The 17817-nt window shown below is 37.8% G+C and overlaps 1 long non-coding RNA gene across 1 annotated transcript; it reads left to right on the top strand.

Moving 5' to 3' along the window:
• Positions 1-13194: 13194 nt before the first annotated feature.
• On the top strand, positions 13195-14013 carry LOC136201253 (uncharacterized). Its single transcript, XR_010673760.1, has 3 exons — positions 13195-13341; positions 13593-13711; positions 13821-14013. It is a non-coding gene; the product is annotated as an uncharacterized lncRNA (long non-coding RNA).
• Positions 14014-17817: the final 3804 nt, after the last annotated feature.

The following is a 17817-nucleotide window of genomic DNA, read 5'->3' as shown; positions in this document are numbered from 1 at the left end:
GGTTCAACATCTGCATCGAGAACTTGTTCGGTGTTGGTCGGATTTTCAGAAGCATTTAAGTCGGCTTGTTCCTGTGGAAGAGAAACAGAGGCTTGCTTTTTAGTTTGCTCTGGTAGAGAGGTGGAAGGTTTTCTGAAGAATTTGAGCTTGATACGTGAAGGATCAGGGGTCAGCTCAGGTTGGTTTTCAGTAAAGTCCAAAACTGTAGTCTGTTGTGCATTTACAAGTCTTCTTCTTTTTCCCTGAGTCCTTAGAGGAGTGGGATCAGCGGGAATTGAATGAGATGGAGAAAGTTCTCCCTGATCAGTATTGTGATGTTCTGTGTGCTCAGCTTCTTCGTCTGCAGCCAACTCAGTGTTAGTTGGCTCAGCATCTTCCTCTTCATTTTCTGACTCAGTGTCATCCTGACCACTTTCTTGGTCAGATTGTTCTTGCTCATCATCCTGCTCTTCTTGCTCTAATTCTTCTTCTAGCTGGTCAATGAACTGATCATCCAGTTCAACTTCATCGTTCTGTTGCTCAGGGTCAACGCCTTGACTCTGGGCATAATGAGAGTTGATGGGTACGAAGAAGGTAGTAGGTAGAGCATCAATTGGACTTAACTCCGAAGAGTTCTTCTGTTTTTTGCTCAGTGATTCCTCATCAGCGTCTGCTCTTTCTTCTGCCTCAGGCACATCTTGCCTAGGTCTTTTCTCAGCAGACTTGAGCTCAGCTTGACCTTGCTGGGGCTGAGCATCTGTTCCTTTGGATACAACCCTCAGTTTCTTTGGAGGAGGAACAGCTCCCTTAGAGGTGCTTTGGACAGCTTTCCTCTTCCTGTCAGTGGGAGCTTTGGTTCTTCTGCTTTGTTTAACCACTGTTCCCTCAGCGGTCTGATTAGCAGCACCTTTTGCTTTCTTAATTGGCTGATCAAATTTCAAAGCGAACAGAGCTGCAACAGTTATCTCTGATCATTTGGCTTTGGTTTCGTGCGATAGGTCCACTCAGTGGTCCAGGAGGAGTTTGGTGATGAGTGAACCCAGCCTTAGAGTTCTAGTGCTCCTTTGAAAGCCGGCGATCAGGAATACTGGCATGTTGATGGGCTTGTAAGTCAGCATATACCATATGAAGCATTGCTAAAAGTTTGTTGCTGAGCTGGTGCAATTTATCTTCGGGAAGATATAATTGGTCAGCAGGTAGTGTGCCATCTTTTGGTGTTGGCCCATTGAAGTACTGGAGATTTCTCCAGCATGGCCAGTAGGTTTGCAGAACATAGTGGAGTACCTAGTGTCGTCCTGATCTCCAGACTTCCTAAGAATGGCTCCTTCATTTTTAAGTTTTAGAAGGCTGGCTAAGTAGGTGGGATTGATGAAGATGGTTTTGTCCTTCACATTGGTGACTAAGTGGTCCTGGTTGTCATCAGCGACACGCAGGTTGTGGTAGAATTCCCTTACCAAGTCAGGGTAGGTATTGTAGCTTATTGAGAACAGCTCGGTCCAGCCATTCTTTGAGATCCACTCACAGAATGGTTGCTCTCTTTCCACAAATTCTTTCGAAAACCACCTTGAGTAGTCAATCTTGTATTCCCTAACGTTCTCATAGACCCTGGTATATGTTCGTTGCTTAGGTTTCTTTCCCTTGGAGGAGGTACCTTGCTCAGTCTGGGTTTTCTTGCTCGGTGTGGTAGCTTTGGTTTGATCATGCTGGGTAGGAGGCTTAGGGTTTCCAGCAGATCGGTGACCGACATCGGAGATGTTTATAGAAACGTTCGTCATTTTCGCAGAGAAGATTTGAAGGATTTGAAGTTTTTGAGAGAGAAAGTATTAATGGCAGAGAATTCTGTACGCGTAAAGAAATAAAGGTGGGGATTTGCCCACAATTTATAAAGGTGAGAGATGGATCTTATCATATCCATGTGTCAGTTTTGCCCTTGGGATATTCAACCGACAAGAATCTTGGCATTTATGACACATTCGGCGCATACATCATCCTAGGTGGCTATACGCGTGCTTTTGCATTCAATGCAACGGATCAATTTACTCGGTGTGAGAATCCTAATCGTTCTATATTCTGAGTAGTCAGTTTTATACAAACGGATGGTTTAAGTAATTGGTTGCTCAGTTTGAGATAACTACTTAGTGCGCATATTTGCTCAGCATGTGATATTCATTCATTTAGCATTAAACACTCAGCATACATCTATTCACTCAGCAAGTAATAGCATAAATCATTCAGCATGGTAATTCACTCAGCATGAATATATATTTAGAACTGGAATTTACTGAAGAGGATTAAAGATACCAATGGCTTCTCTCAGTATGCTGAACTGCTCACGAGCCAGTGGCTTCGTGAAGATATCCGCAAGCTGCTCATCCGTTGGGACATAGGTCAGCTTGATCTCACCCTTGAGTACATGGTCTCTAATGAAGTGATGTCTGATGCTGACATGCTTCATCCTGCTGTGCTGAATTGGGTTCTTTGATAGATCAATTGCACTTTTGTTGTCACATTTGACCTCAATTGTCTTTGTTTGAACACCATAGTCTTCAAGCTGTTGCTTAATCCATAGGACTTGAGCAACACAGTTTCCAGCAGCAATGTACTCAGCTTCAGTGGTAGACAAGGCTACTGACGCCTGCTTCTTGCTGAACCAGGATACAAGGCAGCTCCCTAGGAAGTGGCATCCTCCTGAGGTGCTTTTTCATTCAAGCTTGTCTCGTCCATAGTCAACGTCAGTGTATCCAACGAGTGTGAAATCATGAGCGTTGGGATACCATAAACCTGCATTCACTGAGCTTTGCAAATATCTAAGGATTCTTTTTACAGCTATGTAATGCGATTCCTTAGGGTTAGATTGATATCTAGCACAGTAACATATTGAGAACTGAATGTCCGGTCTACTTGCTGTCAAGTAAAGTATAGAGCCTATCATACCTCGATACAATTTGCTATCTACCGACTTACCATTCTCGTCAGCACATAGGACAGTGTCAGTGCCCATAGGAGTAGATATTGGCTTGCAGTTTTCAAGATCATATTTCTTCAATATCTCCTTGGCATATTTAGCTTGACTTATGAAGATGCCATTCTTTCCTTGTTTGATTTGAAGTCCAAGGAAGAAGTTGAGTTCTCCCATCATTGATATTTCAAACTCAGTCTGCATTTGCTTGCTAAATTCCTTGCACATTGACTCGTTAGTGGCACCAAAAATGATATCATCCACATAAATCTGAGCCAACAGGGTATCTTTGCCCTTCCTCTTAATGAATAAGGTTGTATCAGCTTTGCCTCTGACGTAATTTCTAGTCAGCAGGAAACTGGTCAGCCTCTCATACCAAGCACGTGGTGCTTGCTTGAGGTCGTACAGAGCCTTTTGAGTTTATAAACGTGGTTTGGGAACTTGGGGTCCTCAAACCCTAGAGGTTGATTAACATAAACTTCCTCGTTTATAACTCCATTAAGAAATGCACTCTTAACATCCATTTGAAATAATTTAAAATTCATATAAGATGCATATGCACATAAAATTCTAATAGCCTCTAGCCTTGCCACTGGGGCAAAGGTCTCACCATAGTCAATACCTTCTTGCTGACTGTAGCCCTGAGCTACAAGTCTTGCTTTGTTTCTGACCACGTTCCCTTGTTCATCCAGCTTGTTGCGGAAGACCCATCTTGTTCCTATGGTCTTCTGGCTTCTTGGTTTTGGCACTAGATCCCATACTTCATTTCGTCTAAATTGATCAAGTTCTTCTTGCATTGCATTCATCCAGAATTCGTCATACTCAGCTTCAGCGAAATTCTTTAGTTCCTGGATTGAGACGAATGCTACGTTGCTGAGGTATCTCCTGAGTTGATTTCTAGTCATCAGGGTATTCTTAGCAGCATCAAGAATGGCACTTTCAGAGTGCCCTCTTGGTATCCTAATCTCCTTTGGTAGATTGATGTCTTGCGCTGGCTGTGTTTCAACAATCTCTGCAGGTGTAGATTGGTCAGTGAAAGTAATTTGAGTTTCACTTTTACCTTTGGTCAGCCTTTGAGGAAATAACTCAGCGGCTGTTTCTTGGTCAGCGGATGCTGAGTGTGGATCGTCCTCGGTCAGTGGTTGGTACCTTCCTGCAGGGTTAGTTTCATCGAACTCAACATGTACTGACTCTTCTAAGACTTGAGTTCGTTTATTGAAAACTCTGTATGCTTTGCTGTTTGTTGAGTAGCCTAAAAAGATAGCTTCATTAGCCTTTGAGTCAAACTTAGCTAAGCTATCTTTGGTATTCAAAATAAAACATTTACAGCAAAAGGCACGAAAGTATCCAATATTGGGCTTTCGTCCTTTCCAAAGTTCGTAGGGAGTTTTCTTTAGTATAGGTCTAACAAGAGCCCTGTTAAGAATATAGCACGCTGTGTTGACAGCTTCTCCCCAAAAGTACTTTGGAAGCCTATGCTCACTCAGCATTGTCCTGGCTATTTCAACCAAGGTTCTGTTCTTCCTTTCAACAACCCCATTTTGTTGAGGCGTTCTAGGAGCAGAAAAATTATGGTCAATGCCGTTGGTTTCACAGAATTCAACAAACTGTTGGTTCTTGAATTCTCCACCATTATCACTTCGGATGTGAGCCAATTTTAGGTCTTTGTCATTTTCAAGTTTTCTTACCAAATTTGAAAATGTCTCAAAGGTCTCATCCTTGCTACTCAGCAAGATGATCCAAGTGTACCGAGAAAAGTCATCTACAATGACCAAGGAAAATCTTCTTCCACCCAAGCTCAGTGGCTGGACTGGACCGAAGAGATCTAAGTGTAGTAACTCTAATGGACGCTTAGTTGAGACAATGTTTTTACTATGAAAAGATTGTTTGGTTTGTTTTCCATCTTGGCAAGCGTGGCATAATTGATCTTTTTCAAATTTAAGTTCTGGCAGTCCCTCAACCAATTGCTTTCTTGCTAATTTGGCCAGGAGGTCCATGCTTACATGACCAAGTCTCCTGTGCCATAGCCAGGAATTTTCTTCCTTTGATACTAAGCATACAGTTTTTGAAAAATTTTTCTCTAAGTTCAGCGTGAAGACATTATCAATACGAGGGGTAGTTAATATTAACTCATTTGTTTTACCCTCGAATATTTTACATCCAGTGTCATCAAATATAACTTTTCTCCCATTGTCACATAGCTGAGCTACGCTGAGTAAGTTATATTTGAGTCCGCTGACTAGGGAGACAGACTCAATAGTAGGATTACCTCCAACGGTTCCTGACCCTACTATCTTACCCTTCTTGTTGTCTCCAAAACTTACGCTTCCTCCTCGTTTACGCTCAAATGTGATGAACTGAGTTTCATCACCAGTCATATGCCTCGAGCATGCGCTGTCAATATACCACATTTTTGACTTCTCAGCACACCTCAGGCTTACCTGCAATGTAACTAGTTACTTTTAGGTACCCAATTCTTTTTGGGTCCTCGCTTGTTAGGTTCAACAGGTAAAGCATCATATTTTATTTTATGGCGACATACTTGGATAGTATGGCCATTCTTTCCACAGAAGTCACAGCTGACCTTCCGTTTAGGATGTCTCACTGACTGGTCAGCACCCCAGTGCTGAGCGTGCCAGCACACCTTTGTGGTGTGTCCTTTCTTCCCACAGAAGTCACACTGGACATTCCGCTGAGGATTCCATCTCTGCTGACCAGTACTTCAGTACTGAGTATTCAGAGGAATATTTGTTTTGTTTGGAACCTTTAGTTGGTTTCTTAGAATCTGATTGGACCTCAGAGACAAACTTTTGCATAATTCCAATGTTACTATGCAAATCTGAGTTGTCCTGAAGAAGATATCGAAGGTCACTTAGTTTGACCTCCTCAACCTCGTCACATCGCCTGCTGAGTGCTCTAACCTTTTTATTACACTTTTTGACAAGTGTGTAGAGGTCACTCAAGGCATTAACCATTTCATTTCTGAGCAAGGGTAGTGATATTACCTCAGTTGAATGTTCCTCATCGTCAGATGCAATGGAGGGGTCAGCATGCTCAGAAACACATGGCTCAGCAAGTTCGTCAGCCATGAAACAAATCTTTGCTGACTCAGTGGCATCAGCTTCAGATGATGATGAATCATCACTATCACTCCAGGTTGCCACCATTGCCTTCTTGCCGTTCTTTCTTTCTTTCCTCAGCGAGGGACAACTTGACTTGATATGGCCAGTTTGATGACATTCAAAGCATGTAATGGGCTTTGAGTTGTCCTTCTTGTACTTGATGTCGCTGGAGTCAGCTTTGTACTTATCAAACTTCCTATAAGGCTTCTTAGAATATTTGTCATTCTTTTTGAACAGCCTTTTCATCTTTCTAGTAAACATAGCCATCTCTTCATCGTCTGTTGAGCTCCCATCAGTGGAGTCAGCTTTCATGACAAGAGACTTTTGCTTCTTGTCTTCAGACTTTTCTTTCACCTCGAAATTCTTCATCGAGATCTCATGGGTCAGCAGTGAGCCAATGAGTTCATCATACTTATAGGTGGTTAAGTCTTGAGCTTCCTCAACAGCGGTCTTCTTTGCTTGCCAGCTTTTAGGAAGACTCCTAAGAATCTTCTTGACTTGTTCTTCCTCAGTGAAGATCTTCCCAAGTCTCTTGAGCTCGTTGATGATGTTTGTGAATCTTGCATTCATGTCTGAGATCCCTGCATCATCGTTCATTTCGAACAGCTCGTACAATCTCATATGCTGGTTCACCTTGGATTCTTTCACCTTGTTGGTTCCTTCGTAGGTGACCTCCAGCTTCTTCCAGATCTCCTGCGCTGACTCACAACCTGAAATCTTGTTGTATTCTGCAGCATCTAGCGCACAGTGAAGCATGTTTATAGCCGAAGCATAATTTTGTAGCTTCTTGAGATCATCCTCTGTCCATTTGGTCTCAGATTTGACAACCGTTTGGCCATCAACAGTTTCAACAGGAACAAATGGGCCTTGGACTATAGATAGCCATGCACTCATATTTGTAGCCTGAATGAAATTTTTCATCCTATTCTTCCAGAAGGTATAGTTAGACCCGAAGAATAGGGGAGACCGAGTTATGGACAGACCCTCAGGTAGAATCTGAGTTGTCAGATTTCCTGGGAGAAACCGAGTGCTGTTTTCAACCATAGTGGGGATCAGCTCAAGGTAGTTAAACCTTGCACAGTGAGCTTTTAGGCTCTGATACCACTTGTTGGTCCCTTATAACGTAACAAGTTAGTTCCAAGGGGGGGGGGGATAGGAACTATTTAAAATTTTATACGTTGAGGCTGACTTCTTTTTCTTTGAAAAAGGTTTACACAGTGCGCTGAGTGAACTTAAGACACTAGCTTAGTCAATTGGTGACTAAGTCAGCTTCTTTCCTTGAGTCAGGAGATAGCACTTGAGTCTATTCCTGAACTCAGATACTCAATGCACACAACTCAGCGTGACCTCTTTACTTAGTCAGTTTTTAAGCAAGCAATATATATATCAAAGGAGTTTAAGGTTAGAAAGATGTTACTCAGCAGATTTATCCAGGTTCGGCCTCTATGCCTACGTCCTGTCCTCGGAACACGTTCCGAGCTTTCGAATTCTCTACTGAGCTCTTTAAAGGTAGAGCACCAAACCTTTTACAACTAGAAGCTGAGTATAACAAGAGTACCTTCCTCTATACCTCTACTCACTCCTATATCTACCGCTGAGTACTATAACCGAGTACTCAGCCTCTCCTTTCTATTTCTAGAATTGATACTAAGATTGTCCTAAACAACAATTGCTAAGACACTTTAGATGATTGGAAATCACTCTAGACTTTTACACAATAATCTGGAAATTGGTGTAAGTATTTGCTTTCTTTTTCTCATAGAACTTCAAGTGTGAATTTGGTCAGCGTAATGGCTAGTTGAAGATCTGCATCGAATGAAGCAACTGAAAGGCCTATTTATAGTGACACTTGAGGCATTCGGTGATTTCGAATTTCGAAATAACCGTTGGAGGGAAACGGCTTCATGTCGTTGTCACTCAGTCTGCTTCAGTGCCGTTGGCCAATCAGATTCTTGCATCTTCTGTCTTCGGTCAGTGCAGAGCAGCTTTTGGTCAGTTCAGCAGACTGTCTCTCCTTTTACGACAAAGTCAACCAGACAGCTTTCTGTGTCTTCTGAACTTTACCCGAAGTGGAAATACTTTGTCTGGAAGTTGCTCTTGCTCAGCTGCTGTCTTGTACTCTTTGTCGTTCAACTCAGCAGCTTCGTTCCGAAGTAGTCAAGGAAGGTCTTCTCGATCCTTCTTATGCTGAGCTGCGTTTTATCACAACGACAGCGTTTTGCTTACACGGGCCGAGTGGTCTTGATCTGTTTTGACTTGGGCCTTTGACTTTCTTTTGGGCCTTTAGCCTTTTAATATTTGTGTCTTATAAACAAGTAACTTAACATTGAACAAACACATTAGTATAATAAATCAAAGCATTTAAACTTAGTGTGTTTAGAATATTTTTTAATCATATACTTAAATAATTTTGTCAAATCAAAATCATGTGGAAAGGTGTTTCAACAAAGTCCACACGGAAAAACAATGAAGACTTTGGATAAACAGGTCTAGAGGACCAATAGATCAATGTAAGTATATTTGGAGAGTCAATGTGCCATTTTAAACAAATTCAAATCATCTATATGTCAGTTTAAGTAAATTAATCAGTTTTTAGACCCGGTTCAAGGACCTATTATGACTAATATATAAAAGGCATAAAGTCCAAATTTTGCCTTAGGAAAGTTTATACCCTTGACATATGAAATGATGCAATTTTACGTGTAACATTGCCAAAAAACATCAACTTTATACCGGAGAAAAAATGCAAACAAAGTGATTTGATAGTTATTTGACTACCATACCGAATCTTCTAAACAAGTGATTTTGTCAATAAACGGAAGAAGTTTTGTCATTTTAGCTGGTTAATTAACTTGTATCTAACAAACTTGAATATTGACATTTTAGCATGTTGATTGTAACTATGTTAGTAACATAATAAATACTTTAGACATAATTGGGTCTGATGCGATAATTAAATAACGAGTTAAATAATAGTAAAGTAGTCTGTTTAATGTTTAAATTTTCTATTAGGTAGAGATAAAATTTACTATGTCTAGAATGTCAAATGTTTAATTGTATAATTTCGTTCGTTACTTAATAAATTTACAATTTCTCAAAACAATAAAAGTAAATTTGGACATTATCCCATGTTTAATTTATATAACATAAGGGTAAATTACACTCATGACCTCTCACTACAAAAAAAAAAGGGTCTATTACGACACTATTTTAACGACGTTTTTCAGTATGTGTCTTGATATTTTCACATTTACCCACACTTTTGTATTTATGTCGGATTTTATTATTACTTAATGACGCTTTTTATTATTTGATGGCATTTTTAAAAAATTAACTACGTTTTTAAAAAATGCGTCGGTATTTTTTTAAAGTTAAAGACGGTATAGAATCTGTGTCATGAGAAAGCGTCTCGATAGTTCTTATTTAAATATATTTTTATTTTTTGTATCCCCGTACCTAAAAATGTAGCCACGCTTTTTATTTTTGTGTGGCATTTTATAATCACTTAATGACATTTTGAATTTTTTATTGGCACTTTTAAAAATTTAACTACATATTTAGAAAAAAATATCGGTATTTTTTTTAATTTATAGACAGTTTGGGTTTTGCGACGATAAAAAGTGTCCTAATATTTTTTAGTAGAAGACGCTTTGTAGTTTTGTCCATATATTCAAAAATTCGACCGCGCGTATTCTGTGTGCCGTAAATTAAATCTAACTTTATTTAAATTATATCTAAAAATAGAAAATTTACGTCAAATTCAATGGTTTTACGTAAAACTCGATTTTTCGCGAAGCCAATAAGTTTTTCTTATATAACTTTACGTGAATTAATTCCAATTTAGTAAATTATGTCAAGAAAATTAATTACTACTATTTTAAAAACAATTATTATTAAATCTCCGTATATGTTAGGATAAATAAAAAAAAATCTATTTTATTTCTTTTTTTACAGAGAAAATTTATTCTACTTTTTTAATGATATATTTTAAAGAGGAAGTTGTGGATCTGGACAAAGCCCACTCTGGGGTCACCTTTCCTAGGCTGGAGGAGGATGTAATTGTTGATGCCTTTCATCCTATCGACCGGAAAGAAATTGATCTTGCCTTCACCAGTATTGGAGCTACTAAAGCTCCAGGGATCGATGGTATCCCTGCTAGTTTCTACCATAAACATTGGGACTCGGTGAAGGAAGGTGTCTATAATTTTATCTTTGGAATCTTCCGCGATTCCAACGAGATTAGCCTAGTGAATAAAACCCTCCTGGTTCTGATCCCTAAGGTTGAAAAGCCCTCCTCCTTTTTACAAATGAGGCCGATCAGCCTATGTAATGTTTTATACAAAGCTATCACTAAGATTGTGGCGAATAGGATCCGGCGGATCCTTCCTGAGATTATTAGCCAAAATCAAGGTAGCTTTGTTCCTGGTAGGCAAATGATGGACAATGTGGTAATTGCCCAGGAGATGGTCCATTCCATGAAAATGAGGAAGGGTAAGAAAGGGATCATGGCTCTCAAGCTTGATCTGGAGAAAGCTTATGATCGTTTAAACTGGAGCTTTCTTTTGGATAACTTAAGTAAAACTGGTGTTCCTGAGAACTGGAGGAGTTTGATTGAAGGTTGCGTGTCTTCTCCTGTTTTCCAGGTTCTGATCAATGGAGATATGTCTGATGAGTTTTCTCCTTCTAGGGGTATCCGTCAAGGAGATCCTATGAGCCCTTTCCTTTTTGTGATAGCAATGGAAAGGCTGGCTCACCTAATTCAAGAAGCTGTGAATAAGGGGAGTCTCCATCCTGTGTCCATTAACAGATTTTGCCCTCCTATTTCCCACTTGTTCTTCGCTGACGATGTGATGATCTTTGTGGAAGGGAATGAGGAGCAAATTGGTGAGGTCATGAATATCCTAGAGTGCTTTTGCGTTGCTTCTGGCCAGAAGATCAATGTCCACAAGTCCCAGATGCTTTGCTAAGAACATGGATATAAGCCTCTGTAATAAGCTTAGCGATCTTTCGGGTATCCCTCTTACCCGATCCTTGGGAAAGTATCTTGGGATCCCCCTTCATAGTGACAGAGTTTCCAAAGCCTCCTTTAAGGAGACTCTGGACAAAACTAATGGGTTGTGTGCTAGTTGGAAGGCCAATTCTCTTTCCTTGGCTGGCCGTCTAACTTTAATTCAGTCTGTCAACTGCGCAGCTCCCAATCATATCATGCAAGCATATAAGTTGCCTGAGCCGGTTCTCAATGAGCTTGATAAAATCAACCGGCGTTTTCTTTGGGGTGAGTCTGGAGATGGTAGGAAGATTCACCTAGTCCCTTGGAAGGAGGTCTGCCAGCCTAAAAGCAGGGGGGGTCTTGGCATCAGACAAGCTAAAGATAACAATAAGGTCTTGTTGATGAAGCTCCTCTGGAGAATGTGGCAGAACCCTTGTTCTCTTTGGGTTCGATTGCTTTGTGGCAAGTATCGAAAGGACAAAATCTTTGGGGGCCCTAAAGAGAGGATTGGCAATTGTTCTTTCCTTTGGAAAGGGCTCAGTGATGTGTTTGCTGAGTTCTGCATGGGGGTTGGCCTGGAGGTGGGTAATGGTAAGTCCATAAGCTTCTAATATGACACCTGGATCGGAGATAAACCTCTTATAGAGGTTTGCTGCTCTCCCCCGCCTAGCAATTTCCGCAACTGGAGGATTGCCGATGTGGTGGACTCTAATGGGGACTGGATTTGGTCTATGTTTGATTCCTTCTTGAGCCTTGATTCTCTCCTCAGAATCAGGGGAGTGAAGATTAGTAACCTTGAGGAGGACAATGATAGACATTGCTGGGCCCTGACAAAAAATGGAGCTTACTCTTGCAAGTCTGCCTTTGAAGCTTTTACTCTTGACAGATCCGACCCTCTTTCGGACACTTGGAAATCCATTTGGGCTCTGAAAATCCCTTACCGAATGAGGAGCTTCCTGTGGCTTGGAGTCAAGGACAGGTTGCTGACTAATTCGGATAAACATAGACGTCACTTGGCGGATTCAGGTGCTTGCAGTAGATGCAGCGGCCGAGTTGAATCTTTGTGCCATGCCCTTAGGGACTGCCCTAAGAGTAAGGAGGTTTGGCAGAAAGTTCTTCCGCACCACATTCTCCCCCTCCTTCTTTGCCTACCCTGAGAATGACTGGTTCTCCAATGGGGTTAAAGGTAGGTTAATGGCTAGCATGGAGCAGGGAGACATTTTATTTGCTATTATCTGCCACCACCTTTGGAAGTGGAGAAACGAGGAGATCTTTGGTGAGAAGACTGTTTTTATTCAGAACTTACCCGAGTTCTTCTCTAAAAAGCTCCTTACCATTACGGGGAGCTTCAAAGGGGACCCCCTTGCCAATTCTACCCAGAATAAAGAGGTTCAACTCGTTGGGTGGTGTAGGCCGAAGGATGGGGTGGTTAAGTTGAACATGGATGGCTCCTGTCTCAACAATGGAAAGATCGCGGCTAGAGGCGTGCTCAGGGACGCGGGAGGTGCCTGGTTGTCTGGATTCACCCATAACCTGGGTTTGGGCTCATCCTTTTCAGCAGAACTTTGGGGTATTCTTTCTGGAGTCAAGCTTGCCAGAAATCTGGGTATTAAAAGGCTTGCTGTGGAGTCTGATAATATGGAGGCTATTAGTATGATCTCTAATAATCATGCCTTTTGACTTAGTAGCGAGAACCTTATCAAAGCAATAAGAAGTCTTGGCTCCTCCTTTGAGTCCTTAGAGTTCAGCCACATCTACAGAGAACCAAATCGAATTGCGGATCGCTTGGCGGCGGCTGGGCACGAGGGGATGTTAGATGTTTCCACCCTTTCTGATCCTCCTATCTATCTTTCTTCTCTCCTTTTAGAGGACAGAGTTGGGGTTAGCTTTCCTAGGCTGATCCCAGGTTAGCTTTTGTCTCGGTGTTGGTTTGTTTTCTTTCCTGTTTCTACAAAAAAAAAATGATATATTTTATAGTTAATGTTATTTCTCTATATATTTATGAAAACCCTCTCTTCTTTATTTATGTAAATAAAAAAATTACATCAACACTAAGAAAAAAAGGAAGTTCAAATAAAAAAAAGAGAAGTTAAATTAACATATCCTATAACTTAGTTGTGGGTTAAACGTGGTCCACGATTAAAAGCCTAATTTGCGAAAATTAAACCTAATCACCCCCATGACTAACTTAATCTTTCATCCCTTCCTCTTATCCCTTTTACTCCTTCATCTTCCATGTATGGCCGCCTCACCATGGTCAGCTGAAATTGAATTCAGCTATTCTCTTCAAGGTTTGTATCTCTCTATCTCTCTCTGAATTCCTCTTTCAATTTCGCTTCCAATTTTAAGAACTAAATTAGCGAGCCCCATGAAACAAGATGCTTTTGTACCGTAGATCAAGATCAGGTAAGTTGAACGAATTATCTTTTTTGATCTGCAACATTTAGTTATATGAGTTACTTTGTATATCAGTTTCCTTTTTTTTAATAGGCACAATATGTCCAAGTTAATGAATGATCTTTATGTTTTTGATTCTTTGAAGTCATGATGAAAATTGAATCCTCAATCGACGAAATCTAAGGCTGCGATGGAAGCTCAAAAGAAATCTCCACCTAAAACTGTGCCATGTGTGGTTGGGGAAGTCTTGTAATGGAAGAATGGGTATGTGTTTATCTCATTTTAGTCCTATGCTGAGTTCATAATTCATTTATCTTGTATTGATTTTCTATGCTAATTTTTCTCTCCTTTTTTTATTTATTTATTTTTGCAGTGGAGGAAGAGAGGCCGAAATCAGCATTAAATCTTAACTGCTCAAGCTTCAGATTTTGTTATTTGTAGATTGATATCTATTCAAATATGTATTTTTTTTTCTTCAAAAAAAATATGTATTTTTTTTTTATTTGGGATCTTTGTAATGATTTTCTGTGTATATTTTTTTTTCCATAAAATGTTGTATTCTTTTATTGACATTCAGACGGTTGTTCATGTATATTTTTTCTTCCGGTGTTCTATTTGAAATTGAATTAATATTATTAATATAAATAATTCATATAGAAGTGTCTTAGTTTTAGAGATGTTAAAAAATATGTCCTTAAAATATAATAGACTTTTATTGACATTCCGTTATAGAACCGTTAACGGAAAATTATGTTAATAAAGTGTAAAAATAATAGAAGTTCAGGAGCGGTAATAAAAGTAAATACAAAGTTTACCCTCTCACATTATATTGTTAAGTTGATCGGTGCTGTGATACACTATAAATAAATACCAGAGGATCCTGCTTGGGGTTTTTATGAGAGATACATTTCGAGACTGAAGAACAATCGCGACGGCGAGGAGGAAGAATCTAATCCAAGAAAGCCATTCGAGAGTAGGAGTTTGTTGTTGGCATTGAAAGTTTGGGTATTAAAATTGTCTGCCAATCTCGCTGTTATAATTATATATTCATTAACAGCGAGTTTGGTAAACAATTTTAATTCTCTGTTTCTTCTTCTTCTCCGATTCCTTTTCTCTCGTCCGTAGACGCCGCCATTGGTAAGAGCTTCTTCTTCAACACTCTTTCTCTCTCTACACATGAAAGAATTAATCTGCATTTTGGAGTGTTTAGATATATAAACTTCATATTCTAATAACTTGTAAATCAGATGTATTGATTTTATAAATTTTGATTTCAATTCGAATATTGGATTATTGAGTTTTAGGGATTCTATTCTATTACATTAATGGATATATTCAAAAATAGTTTTAATTCTGAGTTTCTTCTTCTTCTTCTCCGATTCGTTTTGTCTCTCTAGACTCCATTAGTAAGAGGTTCTTCAACTCTCTTTCTCTCTCTACAATGTTTAATGAAAACATGAATTACAGAGATGGTGATCGAACAAGAGATTAATTATTTCTTGTTTGAAAAGTAAGTCGCAATTCTTTTATTCCATAATTATATTCTCATTGAAATCATCGACTTGACATTCTTTATTTAGTATTGATTTCGTAAATTTTGGATCGGATTATTGAGTTTTAGGGATTGTATTGTAGTAGAGTAATGGAGATTGAAAATGTTTGAATATATGATGTTGAAGATACTCTTATGTATATGAATGCGTCAAATTCCAGTTCTATTTCTCTATAGTTTTATACTAGGAAGTTTGTCTTCCTTTTTCCTCTTTCTACCGGGTTAGGTTTCTATATTTTTTTGTTATTATTGTTTTTGTTTTGTCCATATCATATATTTATCGGATCATTTTTATTCGTTTGAATTGTATCCGCTCGTTTATACCTTTTTCGGATTTAGCAAAGCGGAAACGGTTTATCTTATCCGTGGATCAATAAATCTGCGTGGTTGCAACAAAAAAAAAGGACTCAGATCCGAATGTTCGGAATGGCCTAAAGGATGAAATTTGGATTGCAGATGCTTTTCTACAGATTTCGATTTACGAAAAATATATGTTATATTGTTGTTTGATGTTTTTTATACCTTTTATGATTTTATTTGCTCTTTGTAGTCTTTTTTATTCCTTCGTGGATCTTGTATTGGCTTTAGCCTTTGCTTGGGGTTGTTTGGTAGCTGCCTTTCGACCTCCTGTTTGCCTTTTCACTTTGAAAATGAGAGTTTAAGGTGTTTGGTTAGACACCTCCTGTTTGCCTTTTGTAGCCAAAAAGTAGCTTTTTATAAAAGCAGAGAATCCTGCTTTTTGGAACAGCAGTCTTTTCAAACAGCAAACCGTAATAAGAAACCGCAAACAGCAACAGCAAACATCAGATAAAACAAACGGACCCTTATTCTTTGTATTTTGCTTGTTGTACTTCTTCTATCATTTAATGAAAATACAACCATTTCTCTCACAAAAAAGAAAGAAAGAAAGAAAGAATATGTTGAAATCTGCACTCCTAACCCAACAAATAGACGAAATCATCGAACAAGAGATTATAATTTCTTGTTTGAAAGATCGCAGTTCTTGTATTCCAATATTGTGATTGAAATCATAAACTTGAGATTCTTTTACTATTGATTTTGTAAATTTTGATTTTAATTCAAAAATTAATTGGATTGGATTAGATTCAGTTCTAGGGTTTCTATTGTATTATTCATATATCATGTTCAACATTATTAAACAAAAGATTTGCTTATGAAAAATCTTACTACAGATGACCTTTTTGCTTCAATGGATGAAAACTACTTTAGTTTTTAAGGGATACTGGTCAATTTTTCCTAAAATTATTGGGATAACTCAATTTCTTATTTGTGATTTTAAATAAATTCAGGTTTCCAATAGCTTATTTTAAGTAAAGTTAGGCGCTAATAAGACAACATATAAATTTAGGGGGTCTTGATGTATTAAGCCCATAAAAGAAAACATTTAATTTAAAATGGAAAAGGGTGAAAACGCGTAAAACATATAAACGGGTTAACACAATAAAAAGGCAAAACATGAAAAAACACAGAAAAAAATTGTGCAATTGGTAAAACGCAAAAAGAAAGAAAGAGTAGAGATGTGGAAAGTTGCGAAAACGCAAAAATAGAAAAAAATGTATAAAAACCCCATGAAAATAAGAAAATGCAGAAAAAAACACAAAAAACGTGAAAGATGTAGAAAACACGAAAATGTAAAAAAAAATAAGTTAAGAACATGAAAACCTGCAAAATTATGGAAAACAGAAAAACATGAAAAAGCACAAAAAAAAACATGAAAATTTGTTAAAAACATGACAACACAAAAAGTGGAAAAATACGAAAATCGTGAAAAGTAAAAAAATGTTAAAATCAAGAAAACATGAAAAAACACGAAAACGTGAAAAAACATTAAAAACACAAAAATGTGAAAAAAAAAATTAATGTTAAAAACACGAAATTATGAAAAATGCGTTTATAACGTTTTTTCATATTTTTGGCATTTTTTACATCTTTTTGTGTTTTTCAAGTTTTTTTGTTTGTTCACATTTTCGTATTTTTCGCATTTTGTCACGTTTTCGTGTTATTCACGTTTTTTTTGCTTTTTTTCGGGTTTTCATGTTTTAGTTTTTTCGGTTTTTAACTTTTTCACGTTTTTGTTTTTTTCCCATTTTTGTATTTTTTGCATTTTGTTACTTTTTCGTGTTATTCACGTTTTTTTTGTGTGTTTTGTATTTTTGTTTACATTTTCATGTTTTCATGTTTATCACCTTTTTCACGCATTCACGTTTTTGTGTTTTAGCATTTTTCGTGTTTTTCCGTATTTTTCATGTTTTTGTATATTTCGTGTTTTGTCAATTTTTCATGTTATTCACGTTTTCATGTTATTCACGTTTTTCGTATTTCATATTTTTCGTATTTTTATATTTTTTAACGTGTTCCCCATTTTTCCATTTTCACATTTTTTTATAATATAAATTATGGATTCGTCAAAATTTATAGGATTTGAAAAATTGGTTAAAGAGAATATTGAGGATTTAATGTCGCGTAATTTTGTAAATTATAAAAATACAATATTAGGAATAACTTTTTTTTTTGATAAATTGAAGAATAGTTATTCTAAGAAATTAAGGAATAAAGATTCTATGAAATAGCTATTCCATAAAAAAAAATTGGACTAAATATAGAAATAACATATGAAATAGATTAAATTTAATTCTAAATTTAATTCTAATATTTCTAAGTAAGATCAATTTTAATCCTACGTTATCAAAAATTAAAAATACTAGTTTGACTGGTATTTAACTATCACTTCATAATTTTCAAATATCAATAATATATCTATTTTATGAAGACCATCTTCGAACGTGTATGTTTATCT

Source organism: Euphorbia lathyris, chromosome 7 (assembly GCF_963576675.1).
Source record: "Euphorbia lathyris chromosome 7, ddEupLath1.1, whole genome shotgun sequence".
NCBI lineage: Eukaryota > Viridiplantae > Streptophyta > Magnoliopsida > Malpighiales > Euphorbiaceae > Euphorbia > Euphorbia lathyris.
Note: the sequence above shows the minus strand (reverse complement) of the source record. Positions and strands in the feature narration are given on the sequence as shown.